This window comes from Phasianus colchicus, chromosome 3 (genome assembly GCF_987193195.1).
Source record: "Phasianus colchicus chromosome 3, bPhaCol1.hap1.1, whole genome shotgun sequence".
Classification (NCBI taxonomy): Eukaryota; Metazoa; Chordata; class Aves; order Galliformes; family Phasianidae; genus Phasianus; species Phasianus colchicus.
Genome location: NC_143438.1, coordinates 87496717 through 87513641, shown reverse-complemented (window position 1 = coordinate 87513641; position 16925 = coordinate 87496717).

Sequence of the window (16925 nt, the reverse complement as noted above, 5' to 3'; positions counted from 1 at the left end):
GTGTATTAAGACTGTGTAAGGGCACACATGAACAATGTTGTTATTTTTTTAAGCAGGACAGAGTTTGCTCTTGGGCTTTCTGCCAGTACATCTGACTAGGGTGATTTACACACGTGGACGGATTTACAGCCACCAGTTGACCACTTGTCTTTCCTTTCAGCCTGGTGATGAATTGCTCGAACATGAATGTATGGAGATACGGATATATCATACCAGTATATCTTATATCCTGGCTCACACTGGGGTCATCAAAATCTCTCTTCTTCATTCTGGAAATAATTATGTATGTGTTTAGAAGAAAAAGTAGCAACCCCTCCCCCCAAACTATACTATTAAAAAATATCTGGTAATTTTGCAGTGTCAAGTGCAAGAGTCAAAGAAAGAATTATTTCTGTTTTTATGGTGACTAGATGTTTGGGAAAAAAAATATCTTTTATTATAGCTTGTGAAACGGAAGGAAGGATTCTGCATCAGGTTTCATACCCAGTCACCCTTAAAGATTATAAAGGAAATTTTCCTTTGCGATCATTATTCATTTACTGAAATTTAGAGTAGACTACCTAACATTTCTCTGTGGTAGAAGTCTGGTCCTTATCCTCATGTATATTTCCAAATTTTGTTCAAAATTCTCCCAGTCAAAGTGTGTTTAACTAGGTCTTGCTTATAGCAAATCACTGAAGCAAGTCACTAATCCAGTGCAAGGAGCATCTCTACCAGGAAACATTAGTGAAGCAGCAATGTATAACTAGACCAGCAGACATCTAGCTAGACCGGGCTGCAATATTCACCCCGACATTCCACGTGCTTACAGGTGCCCAGCCATCTCAAATATTCCATATTTCACTTTGGCTGGGTGTAGAGTCAGTGGATGATGAGGATGTTTCATTATCTAGTTGCGCAGGCACTTCTATCTGGTATTCTTGCATCACTACAGTCAGATCCTCCCTTTTAATGCAGATAAAGCCCCCTCTGCTACCCTGATACAAAGAGAGAGCAGATAAAACTAAGAAGACTGCCATTGGGAATCTGTTCTTTCCTTTAAGTTTAACTTTAATAAAATACTTGTTAATTGACAGAATTGCCCCAAGATAAAGGGCAAAATTATAAAGCAAATTGTACACAAGCAACCCCCTCAGCTGAAACTCTCTTGACTGAGCAGAGACAATTTTCATGCAGTATAATATTTTCCAGATTATGAAAAAAAATTAGTTCAGATTCACATTAAATGTGAGAGAATCAGGTCCTATTGCTAGTTATCTAGGAAAAGAGGCCAATCCCCATCTCACCACAACCTCCTTTTGGAGAGCATTAAGGTCTCCTCTGAGCCTCCTCTTCTCCAGATTGAACAATTCCAGTTCCCTCAGCCACTCCTCATAAGACTTGTGCTCCAGACCTTGTACAACTTTGTTGCCCTTCTCTGGACACACTCCAGAACCTCAGTGCCTTTGGTGTAGCATGTGGCCCAAAACTGAATGCAGTACTCAAGAAGTGGCCTTACCAGGGCTGAGTAAAGAGGGATGATCACTTCTCAGTCCTCCTTTTTTATTGGACTTGATGGTCTCTCTGGGTCTCTTCCAAGTTGGGATATTCTATAACTGTGTTGGCTGTGAAAATGCTGGGAGCTTCCCTTTGGGGCAAGAGAACTAATCTTGATGGATTTGCCTGGGAAGTGAACTTTCTTGGGCTTTGGATCTGAGGATGTCAGAGCTAAAGGGATGTGCTAGAACACAGGGTCTGAAGTCAAAGCTTTCTTGGCAATGGGAAAAGAAGTGGGATTAAAAAAGGGCATAGATTCAGAGAAGCACAAGTGCCAGAGATATTCACTGTAGACAAAAGACAGGGCAATCAGTTGCTCAGGTCATTCTAGGGAGAACACATAAAAAGGCTCAGCTAAACCTAGACACAGATTTGACTTGAAAGTTCAAAATACGGAGAATAAAATGTGTAATGAGAAAAAACATAAGGATATATTTTTTTCTTTTACTGTAGCAGAAAAAAAAAAATCATTTGCCTACACCAGGAAAATATTGGTAGTACTTTTTTGTTGTTGTTCTGTTTAGAGAAGCAAATTTACCACTTGAGATATAGTTTATACCAGTTATTAGTTAACCTGTCAGTACTAGGAAGGATTAGGCTGAACAAGACCAAAACTTTTCATTCCTGAGGAGCTATATGTATACATGAGTTTAGTTATTCTTGTTAAAATAAATATTTAAAGGAAAGAGCTGCCAGCACAGCCAGGCTGGCTCTGTAACAAATCTGTTGCTAGATAAAGTGGAATTTCCTTTCTCATATCAGATCAGTAAAGTTTTTTCTTTTTTTTCCCTCTTTTTTTTTTTTTTTTCCACTTTTTCCTCCTCTTTGAAATTCCCATTAACTCACCAGATAAGAGTTGTGTGAGAACAGCTACATTCCAAGGGGATTAGGTAACAGTTGGAAGAAGGGAATGGACTGCTGAAGAGTCTTGACAGAAGTCAAGGGTCTTCTCCCCATACCTTTTTCCTAGTCTCTAATCTGCCTGTCTCTTTCCTGGTACCAAACTGCATTAAACAAATTAAATCCGTAATTCAAGTACACATACTTTAGCAAGGTGGTGGTTGACCTCTTTTCTCGAGTAGCTAGCAACAGGACAAGAGGGGTTGAATGGCTTTAAGTTGCTCCAGAGGAGGTTCAGGTTGAATCTCAGGAAAAATGAGTGGTGAGGCATTGGCACAGGCTGCCAAGGAAGGTTGTGGAGTCATCATCTTGGAGGATTTCAGGAATGGCGTAGATGTGGCACTGAGGGACACGATGTAGTGGGCATGGTGCTGATGGGCTGGCAGTAGGACTTGTTGATCTTAGTGCCGTTTTCCAACCTTAATTTTTCTATGATGCTACGATTTCTGTGATTCTATGAAAGTTTAATTAGCCCTGGCTACATATCTGACTTTCTCCACACCCTGACGTGGTAGCTATGCCTGCAGGGCAGGACAGGAAACTGGAGTGAATAGGCAATTTCTACCCCAAAATACTATAGAGAACAAGTAACTGCATTTGAGGGTGATTCATTGAATGAACTGATCTGCCAGCAGGAGATGAAATGGGAGTGGAGGCGAGCAAACAGTCCCAACGTCTGCACACAGCCTTTGGCTCTGTATCTACCTCTGACAGAGACCTGCAGACTTTTATAGACTGGCAATGTTTTCACAGTTTGTCATGACAGTTAAGTGTACTCAAACCGAGAGCGAGAATTACAGATGTACACATGCTTCACCCTCAGTGATCTCATTGCAACAGCACTGCTGAGGAAAGTAGATAGGGGACTCCATTCTGCTGCCACAGGATGTGAATAAATGTCATTGATTTCAGTGGGTACCGCTGCTGCTCTATTTGGCTCTTGGTAGCTGGATCTCTGCAGTAATAGCAGGGCTAATCCTGCTGCCAATTTTCTTCCTGTGTTTGTTGTTTCATGCTCTGCTTTTATTGAACTAATCACCGGCTATTAGGCAGAAACTTTCCCTCTGGCCTGTTATTCCATTATTGTTCGTTATGAGGTTTTTTGCCAATCATCTGGCATGTTCAGCACCAACTTCTGCCAGAGATGAGGCTCAGAACCTTAGGCACCTTGGGGGTTCAGGATGCACAGAGGGATTTGAGCTGCAGAATGGAAAACACTGCAAATGCAAATAGCAAGAGCAACACTGTATGCACACTCAGCTGAATTAAATACTCCTACACTTCACTTGCTCTCATTGCTGCAGCTCACCGAGAGGATCCACTTGTTTCTCTGTGATTCCACAGCCTCAGTTTTCCAGCCATTTCCACTTCAGAGCACTGCATTGCAGCTCTGTTTTCATAGATACAAGCCTGCTCTAATCAGTTTTAGCAGGCTCATCATTTGATTGACTTCAAAGCTGTAGCTCAGTTGCTGAATCTCTTAAAAGATGAGAAAGGCTAACTGGACAAGGGTTTTTTGCCTGCCTTTAGTTTGTAACTCCCCTTTGTGGGTAGGTCAGAGTTGAAAGTTGATCTGCTTCATGTAACATTTGTCAGATTTCTTTCAGTCACCGTTGGATTCGTTGCTCACATCTTTGTCCAGAAAATGTATTTTCATCACTTGTAACAAAGCCTCTCCTTGCCTGGTGTCACATGTCCATGCTGAAGGAGCATTGCCTTTGCTTTTTGTGTGTCTAAGGTTAAGCAACGCACTGATCTGCCACGGAATTCACTCTCTCCAAAGGGATCAAAAAGGTAATGTCCTGTACAAAAAGTACAATTTCCAGAACAATCTCCATAGTTAAAAGCTCATGTGCAATAGACTCTTTCCATGGCAACATCTTGCAGGTAGCTGAGTTTCAACAGATACCTGGGCTGACACATTTATTATTCTGCACTGGAAGAACAGAACGTGAAATGATCTTATGTGCAAATGTAAGCAATATTCTGAGCAACTCAGAAGTGGAAAACTTCAACCACTATCTTTTTGTCTATCATGAAGTCTAAGGTTTAGGGTTTCTACCAGCAATGAATTTTTCATGGCAAGTATTTCCTTCCCTTTCTATCTGTGAAATAATTACAAGTATCTTTTGTTCATTCATTATCCAAACATGAGTTACATACCTTTACCCATTCATATTTGGTGTACAAGTCATTCTGCATAGAACTTTCCACAGTGTGTACAATTCTGATCACTGTTGCAGAGATTGCTTTGAGAGGGGGATGCTCTCTTTGATGTTTTGATGCCTCTTGATTGAATGGCTGTTTACGTAACCCGGCCAGCTGGAGCTGTGGAATGAGAGAAGTGGTACTTAACTGTCTTTAACCAAAGCACTTTGTCCATACAGGCACGCCTTCTCCAGCAACTGAACTTTAACACATCCCAGCACGGGTTCAAGCATTATAAGTTTGCGTCCCAGCTTTGTTCCTTCTCATTCTTTGAAGCCCTGTAAGTGAAGGATGCCCTTTCTATTCATGTATCTCTTTATTGCTTGAGGTTTTCATAGAGAAACTATCAGCTTAAACGAAAAGATTTTGCAAATAACAGGTGAAACAAACAAAACACAGACAATTATGAAGTCCATAATATTATTTGTAAAACAAAAGATCTGTCTAGCATGGGGTAATGCTATTTACACACTGTGCTGAAAGGGAAAGGTGAAACCAGTAGGTGACTGAAAATTAAGCATCAAAGTGGAAATAAATTCAGATGGAGCTCAGAGTTACGTAGGCATGAAGAAATGCATCAGCCCTTTTGGGTTTGGTGACTCACATAGGTGGAGCTTCATTTTCTGGGTAACACTGCAGAGGAATTACAGCACTTTTTCCTCCCAGTTTGTGGCTGGCATTTCAAGTCCTAAGTGGTCTTGCAAGAGAGAGATCATAGAGAGAAACCATATGTTTTTCCTCTATTTATTTTTGTCCTCTCCCCACCTCTCCTTTTCCCTTTCCTCAAACTGTCAGCATTCATGCCTATATCCCTTGTTTTGGGTATCTTGTTCTGTGCCAGGCAACTTTGCTTATAGGTTTCTCTATCTTACCAGTCTGGCTTGTTAATGATGCCTAAGAATGGAGTCAAATAGCTTCACAGTAACACCTCCCTTCCCCTCAGCTCCCCTTCCCTGCTTCAGGGATTCTCCGTGCCAATCCTGTGGATGTTTCCAATCTAAAGCACAGCACAGGCATTGTATGAATTGCGTATGTCAAACATGGGCGTTCAGAGAGCTGCAGCATCTGCCGACAGCATGGGGTCCAGGGGTTATTTGACAGGAAACGTCTTAGTGAAGGACCTCTCCTCGTGACAGCCTGCTGCTTTGTGTCTGCTCTTGGGATGAACAGCAGTCCCAGCCCAGACAGGGCCCCTCTGTCCGACCGCTGAACTTCACTCCTCACCAGTTTCCAGTTGCTTTGGCTAGACAAGAAACAGCGGAGCTAATGGACAGAAGGAGTTATTAATTTGCATTTGAATACAGCCCAACACAGTTGCTCAGTGTTACTGCTGGGTAATGGGAAAATTAAGCTAAAAGGGAGTTAGCATATGGAAAAGAAATGTAGCTGATGCTGCGAAAGCAGACTGCAGTTGCGGTGAATTAGTGCCCACAGCTGCTACACAGGATGTCTTGCTGCTCTCAGGGCAGGTAGCACTGCAAAAGTAAATATTGTCTTTTACACGCATTATTATACAGTGCGGAGTGGCTGGAGAAATAAAATAAACCAAGAGAAATAAGAAAAAAGTAGAGGAAAAAAATGATGCCGCAATACTGATAGCCTAGTGATGGAAAAGCCACAGAGGCAATGGAATGCAGCGAGGGAGATCCTGCCATCCTCAGAAAAACAATAAAAACCCATAGAAATGTATCCGTTGACTTGTGGTGGGCCACCACTGTTTTTCTGGAGCAAGTCTGATTAATCACAGCCATTCTGCCTGAGTCAGAGGGAGACCAGAGCTACATCTCTACGTGTGTTGCTGGGCATTATTATAGCTGAGAGCAATACATGGTTACTGTCTCAGAGCTACAGCCTCCTCTGAGTCCCCTCTTATCAGGGTCTGGGTTTCTTTTCCTGTGCAGAATGGCTCTGTGAGATGTCTGTTGTCCCAGTGGATCAGAGGGAGGCTTGAAAGGGTTCGCACAGTCAGCTCGTGTGGAGCTCTGGATCTTCCTTTTTATTCATTCAGCCCTGATTTGGTTTGTAGCATTGTTGCAACCTCACTATGGCATCAGTTCACTGCAGAGTACTGTGGAGAGTAACAATTCTTCCCTCTTTTATCATGAAATTAGAAAGCTTAGAATCATGGAATCATTAAGGTTGGAAAGACCACAAGACCATCTAGTCAACCATCAACGCACTATGACACTAAACCATGTCCCTCAGTGCCACATCTACACCTTTCTTGGAAGCTTTTTTCTTATCAGACAAACTGCCTACAACTTGAACCAAAATGCCAACCTTTCTAAAGGTGCTAAAGCCATCCAGTGCTCAATATAACCACCAAAAACTTTCAGTATCCTTTGAATTTTGTCATAAATATTCCCAAAATTGAGCAGCGGTGAAGATGAATTATTTTTTTTCTTTTGCTTTCCAAGGCGATGCCCAGGATTTAGTTACACATCTGCCAGCAGTAGTAGTGAGTGCTTAAATACGCTGCATGACTTTGAACTGCTAAAGCACAATTTTAGAATGATATTGTCTCTTCTTATTATTGGCTGTATCAGATGAATCCTACTTCAGACCCTTTTCTTGGCTGCTGATCTCATTAGAATAAAAGTTAAACTTTTCATCTGATTCACATTTAGCAGTTTTATTTAGTTGTTTTTATTTAGTTGTGTTTTGTTTTTAACAGATCATTAAATTCTGAAGCCTGCACCATGCTGTTTTTCAACTAGTGTTATTATTACCAAATTCTTTCTCAGGGTTTGCTATCTCCTTCATAAATCATTATGTCCCCATTTAGCAAATTTAATAACAGGATCTGGTTTCAATCCTTTGTACACAGAAAAGCCACTTCAGCTTTTCATTTGGATAAGGAACTTGATGGAATGCATCTGGAGTGTGCTGGGGCCGTGCTGCCTGGGCTGCAAAGACATGGGGCTGCCTCACCTCTGCTGCAGGAAGAGAATGGATAAGGAAAAATAAAGATAAACCAGAGGAGTTTTTTTCCATTATTAGTGATTATGGTGCACGCAGTAAGACATGTTCTTGTAGTAAGCCAGCACACTCTCTCTGTTTTACATTATTTGAATCATAGAATCACAGAATCATAGAAAAATTCTGGAAAAACTATTGGAAAAACCAATAAGTCTAGTTCTACCATCCCCACCAGGCCTATGACCAGCCTAGACCATGTAACTCATTGCCACATCTACCCATTCCTTGAACACCTCCACGGACTCCACCACCTTCCTGGGCAGCCTCTTCCAATGCCTCACCACTCTTTCTGAGAACAAAATTTTCCTAATGTCTAAACTGAACGCCCCCTGGTGCAACTTAAGGCCATTAGCTCTTGTTCCATCTATAAGATATTTACCCTCACCTGTAAACACTCAGAAAGGAAAATACATCATCTGTCACCATAGGGGCACAGAGAAGCAGAAGGACCTTGGAGCAGTTTTCATCTTGGTCACAAACTGTAGGTATGAGGACAAAAGATGTCAAGGTGGGGAGAAGGAAAAACACCAAAAACTACTCCTTAATGAGCATCTCTCACATTTTGGCTACTGAGCCATACCTTTGCAGGTGATCACTGTTCTTGCATTAGAGCATATGCAGGCTTATAGGCATTCACTAAGTCATAGCTGTGTAGGCTTAAAGGCACTTAGAGTCATAGATGAAATAGATCCACTCATTTGTTTACCCCACAGTCATAATTTCAGGTAGATGCTCCTCTGAAGACACTTGACACCTGAATACAGGGATGTTTGCAGGTCTCAAGCCTGCTCCAGGTCTCACAGCACAGATGTTACAAGCACATACACAGGACACTCAGTATTTGATCCTCCCTTGTCTCGAGATCTGTCAGATGTGAACTGTGAGATTTGTTTTCCTCAGAAATTTGGGCCCAAGTTGAAAGTAGAGGTCCTGTAATACCACATGGTTCTCATACTTTTGATGGTGAAATGTGTCCTTGTTTGAACTCTGTGGCTATTCAAGCCTGCAAAGGTTTTGTTCGTTGTATTAATCTGAGATCTACAAGAGCCTGTCTCTGTATCCTGCCTGCACAGCTCATAGCCCTTCCTGAGAGCTCATTAGGTAATTGAATTTCACATAAGGCCCAACCAAAAGCCTACTGGAGCCAGTGAATGATTGATCCAAGCCCTTGAACTGCAGTGGTACAGGCAAAGAAAATTGTGAAAACTTTCTGCTTTCAACACATCAGGACACTTAATTTCTCTACTCTATGGCTCTTTCTTCTTTTGTCTTTTTTGGAGTTTGAAATATTTAGGCCAATTTCCCCTTTTTAAATCTGTTTGCTTTTCTAAATGCAGTTACTGCTCAAGGAGAAAATAAGCAGTGGGAAGAAACCAAGGCAGAACTGTGAGCGGACGATGAATGGAACTCTCTTTAACTCATCAACAGCCAGAAGAGGGATAGTGAGCCACAAAAAAATGTCTGAATAATGATGCTATTAAAAACAATAACAACAAGAAGTCATAATATATTCTGGTTTTGCAATTAAATAGCATCCTTTATCTGGTGAGCTCCTTGTGCTTTATGCACTTCAGTTAATTAAACCTTCTCATGCAGATGATACGTAGCATGTGGTAATCTGCAGAAATAGTTTCAAATGGCTGCTGAAGCTGGGAGTGGAAAGCACACTGTCCTTCCGTGGGAAATAAACACTTTGCTTTGGAAAAATCATCATTTTCTGTATCTCTCTGACAAAATTCTTCCCTGTTCAGACAGAAGAGTTACTGAGGCAATGAGGCATTCATTTAACAGAGCTTAGACAGGGCAGTTTAGGGCAAGAGAACCTGAGTTTCTTAACAGCAGCTGTTAAAGGCTGTGAAAAGATTGCAGCTGGAAAAGGAAGAGAAGCAAAGGTTACACAACTGCTACATTAACTGCCACATCATCCTCCTTGTTTGCCTCCTGTTTGCCTGCTTATCCTTTTGCCTGTTTTGTCGAAACAGGAACAACAAAAGAGTTTTCTGCTTGGAAGCAAACTTTGTTTAATAAGAGAATTTTAAAATGTTTCTTCTGAAACAACTTACAATGGCATCACCAGCAATAGTGGAAAATAAATGCTCCTTTAGGTGTGTACCAGCTGTCAGGCCTATACCAAACAACGTTCTTAATTAGTGGTAATGAGCTGGCAAGCTCCAGAAAGTTCATAACCAAATATATTTTTTTAATAATTATGATCATTTAAAGACAATAGCATATTACAAATGATGATTAGCGGCACAATGCAAATGTCAATTAGAAAATATGACTTTAACCGTCACACTTTCCCTTAAAGCACAAATCATTGCATATGCAATTCCTGTTCAAAGCAAGGGAAAAAAATGAAAGGCTAAGAAAGACATGACTGTGTGCTGGGAAAGTAAAGAGCAGAACTATTCTGTTTCCCACACAGGATTCTGAAAGGATGGCCCAGAAATGAATAAGGAAATGTCATGAAATGTCACACAAAGAGACTGTCATCATGATGCTATTCTCAGTGACCAGAAATCACATGCACTTTCAGGGCATCCCAGTACTGTGGGAGGCAAAAGAGTGGTCTGTGCAACTGTGTCACCATTTGCAAGGCACCTGCAGAGAGATACTGTGGCTTTCACACAGGAAGCTACTGCCCTTTTAGACACCTCAGGATATTCCTCCTAGTTTTCGGCTAATCCAATACATCTCACAAGACCTGCACATAGGGCCCATGGCAATACTATCATCTCCTAGAGGGGCAAGTGGAAGGCAGATAAGAGCAAAAGGGAGAATTACATAGGTTGCTCCAAAAGTAATGCCTCTTATTTCTTTCCATGAAAACTAAAACAGATACAAAGACCACAATATTTGATAGAGTGAATTCTCAGCTACAAAGCATGATTTCTCAACATAGTTACCACCATTAGCTATGCATTTTCGCCAGTGATGAACAAGAGCCTGCATGACGTGCTCGTAAAAATCCGCACCAGCAGAGATGATCACTGCGCTCACATCCACTCAGCAAGCATTGATGAATGTCAGTGGATGTAAATTTTTCTGCATGGAGGAATGCGATGACACAACTTCTCTTCATAAGCACTTTCATGTCTGACACCATTTTGTCAGACTGCCCATCTGCTGCCATCTGTCAGACAGCAACAAAATGTAATGGAAAATTGGCTCAACCAAGGTTCATTCTTTACTGCCATACCACCAACATTCAGCTTTGACATCATGGGCCAAGGTAATAAAATAGGGGGCATTACTTTTGGAACAGCCCTCATACATTAGGTGCCAGGGTCTGGACATCCAAAAAAAAGAGCAAGGAAAAGTTTCTATCTGTTTTTGCTGGACATGCAACGTCATACCTTATCTGGCTCAGTATGGACCTTTCCCATCAGATATTCTCTGAAGGTTTCTTGACATAGAGGTATAAGGCAAGAATAGAGCTTTGAGTTCAAAAATAGGTTCTGTATTCTGGCTGGTAACTACCTGGTGATTGTGTTCTTAGGATGAAAAAGAAAGGACTATTCTGGAAACTCTGAGCTTGCTAAATCTCAAGAGTTTTTGTGGGAAGGGTGATAGTGAAGGTGAGAGAAGATCTCAGGTTTCCAAAGGGAACTGATAAAAATCCCCTTCAGTTCTGTCTTCAAATTCTGTTATATTATTTTTACTACTGAAGATTTGAAAGTTTTAGACTAATTCTGTGGTGTTCATTTGGAGGTTATTACTTTTTGCCCCTACATTGAAGAGCATGGTAGAAAACTGTCTCTATGGAGTACAGCATGAGCATTATCAAAACACTTTGTTAAATGCAAAATATCAACCTGCAAAGCCATGGAGAAAGATGTCTCCCATCCATTATGGTGACACTGCTGAAGGCCAAGAGAGAGATGTTTGATTTAGCTCTCTCTGACAGCACTCATTCAAACAGTGATTCCCTGCCACACTGCATGCAGATCTGATAGGTAACTGGGAGCAGGACAAGCATGACTTACAGATACACAAGCACAAGCAAATAAGATGGGAGAAAGAAAAAAAATAGAAAAAAAAATCATAATCTTGAAAGCTTTGGGCAGATAGAATATTGGGAGAACTGCCATTTGTGCTGCAACAACATTTAGCAAGGGTCTGTTGTGAGAGGACAAGGGGTAGTAGTTTCAAACTAAAATGAGAGAGATTTAGTCTGTATATAAAGAAAAGGTGTTTTACAATGAGGGTAGTAAAGCACAAGAGCAGGTTGCTCAGAGAGGTTGTGGATGCCCCATCCCTGGTGACACTCAAGGTCAGGATGAAGGGGGCTCTGAGCACCCGATCCAGCTGTAGGTGTCCCTCTTACTGCAGGGGAGTTGGACTAGATGGCCTTTTAGGATCCCTTCCAACTCAAACAATTCTACGATTCTGTGAAAACAGGTTCTATGCTCAGCACTGGAAACTTGTCTTTTATACCATGTCTGGGTAGTTTCGAAGTGGATTTAACCAGGGACTAGGGATACTATAGCTCTTCCTACATGTGCATGTGTGCATTTAGAGAGCTGTGTGTTAGAGCCGTGCTATCTGAATCCTCTGTCCTGACTCCAAGCTGAGTGGCTTCCTCCTTTGCATTCATATCTAGGCAACACTTTAAAATTAACAGTCAGCACCCTCAAAAAAGTTTAAGTCTTGCAAATAATTACAAGATAAAAAAGAAGTCATTTTTCTTGGTACCTTTATCTTTTTCATTTTCTAACCCTTTTTGGCATGAGATGACTGAGTACTTCCATGCAATTGACCACAGTACAATATAGTTTTAAATATATTAGCTTAGGTGCTAGCAGCAACTTGGCTGCAGAAGAATTTTGACAAGACAGAAAATCTCATCTGTAAAACCTGGCAAATTAGGTCAGGCTTTGAGTTCTCTGCTGGCAAACCCAGACCGTTGTCACACCAACCTGGTCAGATGTAGGACAGGACAGTTCAAGATTCCAGGCTGACAAAGTGGGTTTACAGCCTCAGGCTAGGAAATCAATACATGCCCTACACAGGAATACATTTAACTGATGGATAACCCTTCTCCAGATGTCCAAAAGGAAACAGCAGCTGTATTACAGTATTTAAAATCATAGAATGGCTTGGGTTAAAAAGGACCTTAAAAATCATTTATTTCCAACCCCCCTGACATGGGCACACTAAATCAGGTTGCCCAGGGCCCCATCCAACTTGGACTGAAACACCTCTAGGGACGAGGCATCAATAGTCCCAATAGTCTCTAGTTTAGTCTCAGTTAAACTTCTGGGTTTATCAGACACTGAAGTGATGGCTGGAGGTACAGTACTGCCCATGTAACTGGCTTGGTTGCAAGTTAGTACAATTAAATTTTGCTCACTGACAGCTCCCAAACTTTGCAGTAAGAGAGAAGGACAGACCTGAGTTCCTTATCTTTACAGCCTCTCCTCATGTGTCTGGATATATTATCCATGCTTACATGCTATGTTTACATTGGAGAGCTGCTTCAGAGATACTCAATCTCACCACACCCTGGACCTGAACGGTCTGTTTTTTCTGGAACAAGATATTTTACAACCACTTCAGCAGAGCCTACCTAAATAAATTAGCCTTTCTGAGAAGCAGCTAACTGTTGACTCAAGAACAGCTTGGCATCTGCATCACTTTCTGCACCTCCAGATTACACAATGCTGACTGGCACTGTGCAGGTGCCCCAGCCCTCTTGGTACTGACTCAGGGCTCTTCCTCCTGGGATTCTTGATTCTTGATTCTTTGTGCAGTCTCATGGAAACCATAGGATAAAACCATAGGATATAACCTAATGACATGTAGGGAATTACAAAGTCCAGACCAGACTGGAGGAACTCAGGATGAAGTGTCATCACCTTTCTCTAATGAGAATTTACATTCAGTTTTCTTTTGTACATTAATTTAGGTTTTCAGCTGGCATAGATGCATTTGAGTTGTCATTTTGACTAATCACAGGAAATCATCAGATGGAAGTAGTGCTGTTACATACCTGCACTTTCTGAAACTTATGTGTAAAATAGCCTTCATGTGAAGAAATGTTTTCACATCGGCCTGGAGTAACAGCTGCATGGCTAGTACCTTCCATATGGAAATGCAATGATGACTGGTTTGAATGGTGTCTTTTGAGGCACTTTGCTAGCTGGAAGAGCTCCCCAGACTGTACAGTACCGAAGAAACAGCAGGAGCTGAATCACATTTTGGCTTTATGTATGTGGTCTAGGAGGAGAGTGAAGAAATTAAAAATCTGATATCCTGGCTGCAAAGATGTGGCAAAGCCACTGGTCAATAAGCTCCCTGGAACAAATGGCTGCAATATTTTCTTGTATACATCAGGAGGTTGGTTCTTGCTATCAGTATCCATTCAGCTCTTCTGCTTTTGTTGTTGCCTTGGTGTGACTGAGGTTTGGAGAAGAACCTTTGAATTTTTTTTTTAATTTATTTTTTCAGTTTTTAACTTCTTTAAGCTTCTGCTGCCACAAACCATCATACACTGATGCAAGATTAAATGAGCAATTCCAAAATGCAGTTTAACTCGGTCACAAGCCAAAAAGGCGAGGAAAAGTAAAGCCAGAAAAAACCTTGAATATGCCTGGGAGAAACGGCCATTCTTTTTTCAGAACTGCACTCAGTAATCCTATCATTATTAAAACAAACTGCAATGTCATAACATGGACATTGATGTTATTCATACATAGTTTCATAAAAAAGATAGAAAGTGTAGCTTATGGTTCCTATTAAACAAATAGGAAATTTAACTGCCTCAGTAACAGTTGGAAAGTTGAGATAAAGCCAAAGTCCCATGTTTTATATTAGCAAATTACTAGTAGGCCTGTGTAGACCATTGTACAATTAGTGACAAATACAGTGCCTGTGACATATTTAGTGCACAGAGAATAGAAATGGTCTGTGAGATATATAGTGAGTGGGTAATGACTGTAAGTGATGGCCTGTTTGTACATCTGAACAAAGCAAAGGAAGCAATTAGCTCTTTCCATAAACTCTCCATCACCAATGGGCTGTCACGCATCTGCTACTTGCTTGGGACGGAGGAGTGAAGAGAATAAAGACAGTGAAAAGTGTGAAGGCAGGAGAGCAGAACCTGTTCCGGACACCCAGGCTGGTGTCTAGTGTCTGGAGAATAGGAGGTTCAGAGGAGACTTTATTATCATTCTCTACAGTTCTCTGAAAAGTCAGCCTCTTCTCCAGGTAACTGGTGATAGGACGAGAGGTGATGGCCTTCAGTTGCACCAGGGATGGTGAGGGAGGGGGGAGGGTGTTCAGGTTGGATATAAGGAAAATTTCTTCTCAGAAAGAGTGGTGAGGCATTGGCACAGGCTGCCCATGGAGGTGTTAGCATCATTGTCCCTGGAGGCATTCAAGAAGAGGGTAGATGTGGCACTGAGGAATGTGATTTAGTGGGCATGGTTGGGATGGGTTGATGGTTGGACTAAGTGATCTTAGTGGTTTTTTCCAACCTTAATGATTCTATGATTGTATGATAGAGAGCCTTCCTCTCTGCTAGTCCTTTCCCCAGGAGATCAGCATGTCTGATCAGCATGCCTTGCCCTGGGCAATCTCATTCCTGCACCTTTTTCCCTAGGGGAAAAAAAAAAAAAAAAAAAAAAAAAGAGATAACATATGAGAAGAAAAACAAAGGGAGAAAAAATATATTATTAAAGAAACAGAGAAAAAAACAAAGAACAGAGCTTTTGTACACAAGTAAGTAGACACTATGTATGATTCTGCTCTATTAGGTATTTACAGTGGATGTGGAATATGGTCAAGGGGAAGGAAAAAGGTGATTTGTAGAAACAGGCAGCTTCTCTATGAGGAATAACTGAGCTCAGCAACCATCAAGCCACAAGTGTAGAGGAAACAGTTTAAGGAGGAAGTATGGGAGAGGTCTATAAAATTGTGAGTCACAGTGAGCTGCAGATGAGAGAAGAATTGCTCCCTGTCCCTGTCTGTCAGCAGCTGGGGGGTTTCAAATAAACCAGTTGGAAGCTCCAGGCCAAATCAAATCGAAGCAAAATGGTTCAGACACGCAATCAATCCATGGGACTCATCGCTGCTGTCACCTCCCTTCCAACTTTACTTTTTAATTCTTCCCCACAGTCCAGACAATATTATTTTCTTTTTCAGCTCCATCTGTCTGCTTACCTCAGAAGTCTTTTCTGCAATGTTTTCCTCCTGCTGCATCCATTTTGAGTGCTCAGTCTCATTACTATAATTATCTGGGCTCAGTATTTGCTTCTACTCTTCTATTAATTGGCATTAGTGTATGAGGTAGTATCACTGAAAAATTTCCCTTTCAACCAGCGTACAGTTTTTACAACAGCTGTAAACAATGAGTCGTTTGTGCCATTCCATGCACATTGTAAACACAGAAGATATTGGCCTGAATCATGGGAGCTAACAGAGGATTGATACCACGTTCCCCTTCTGCTCACCTTGGAGGGAAGCTGCAGTCTGAGTTTATTCTGAATGGAGCTCCTCTGCAGAGCATGAGGTGCTGGATGGGGATTCAGGTATTTTGAGTGTGCTATCTGTCATCTCGCTCTCCTGTCTCAGAGTATATCAGTATCTTTCTCAGGGTCACGGGGATGCAATCACAACCTATAAATACTGCAAAAGTGCATTTCTCCCTTGGCATACGAAGGGCCAACACTGCAGAAACTCTGGAGGCTGGAAGTGAGGAGGAACAGGCGCTGCAGCAAGACTGGCGTGAGAATGTACGGGAGGGATTTGCAGATTTTCACACTGTTCTTGCTCAAAACAGCATGAAAAACAACCTCTTTTAATCTTGGGTAAAGAGAAAGCTGGCTGACAACTTCACAGAGAAATGCAAAATGCTGAAGGATATTGTGGAAATAAATGATACATTTGACCTCCGGTCAAACAGAAGAGGGAGAATGAGCTGCAGATAAGAGAGCAGCAGGTAGAAGGGAATGTAAAATATGAGGGGAAACACAGGGCCAGGGTAAAAACAAACAGTAAAAATGCCTTCTTTGTTCTGTGGCGTTTTTTTCTGATTGGTTCGTTTAATTTTTTTTTTTTTTTTTTTGGAGGAGGTTGTACATGTTTTAGATTTGAGGAGCTTTGTTTGTTTTTGTGTTGCTTTAATTTTCATTGTTTTGTGTGTGTGTGTGGTCCCAGGGTGGTTTGGTTGTTTTTTTTTTGTTGTTTCTGTTTTCTGTTTTATTTATATCAGGGAAGAAAACTTCTGCAAATTGGGAGATGAACTGTTTTTTGAAGTACCTAGCTCTTACTTGGAGAAAGGGGAATTCCATGGGTTT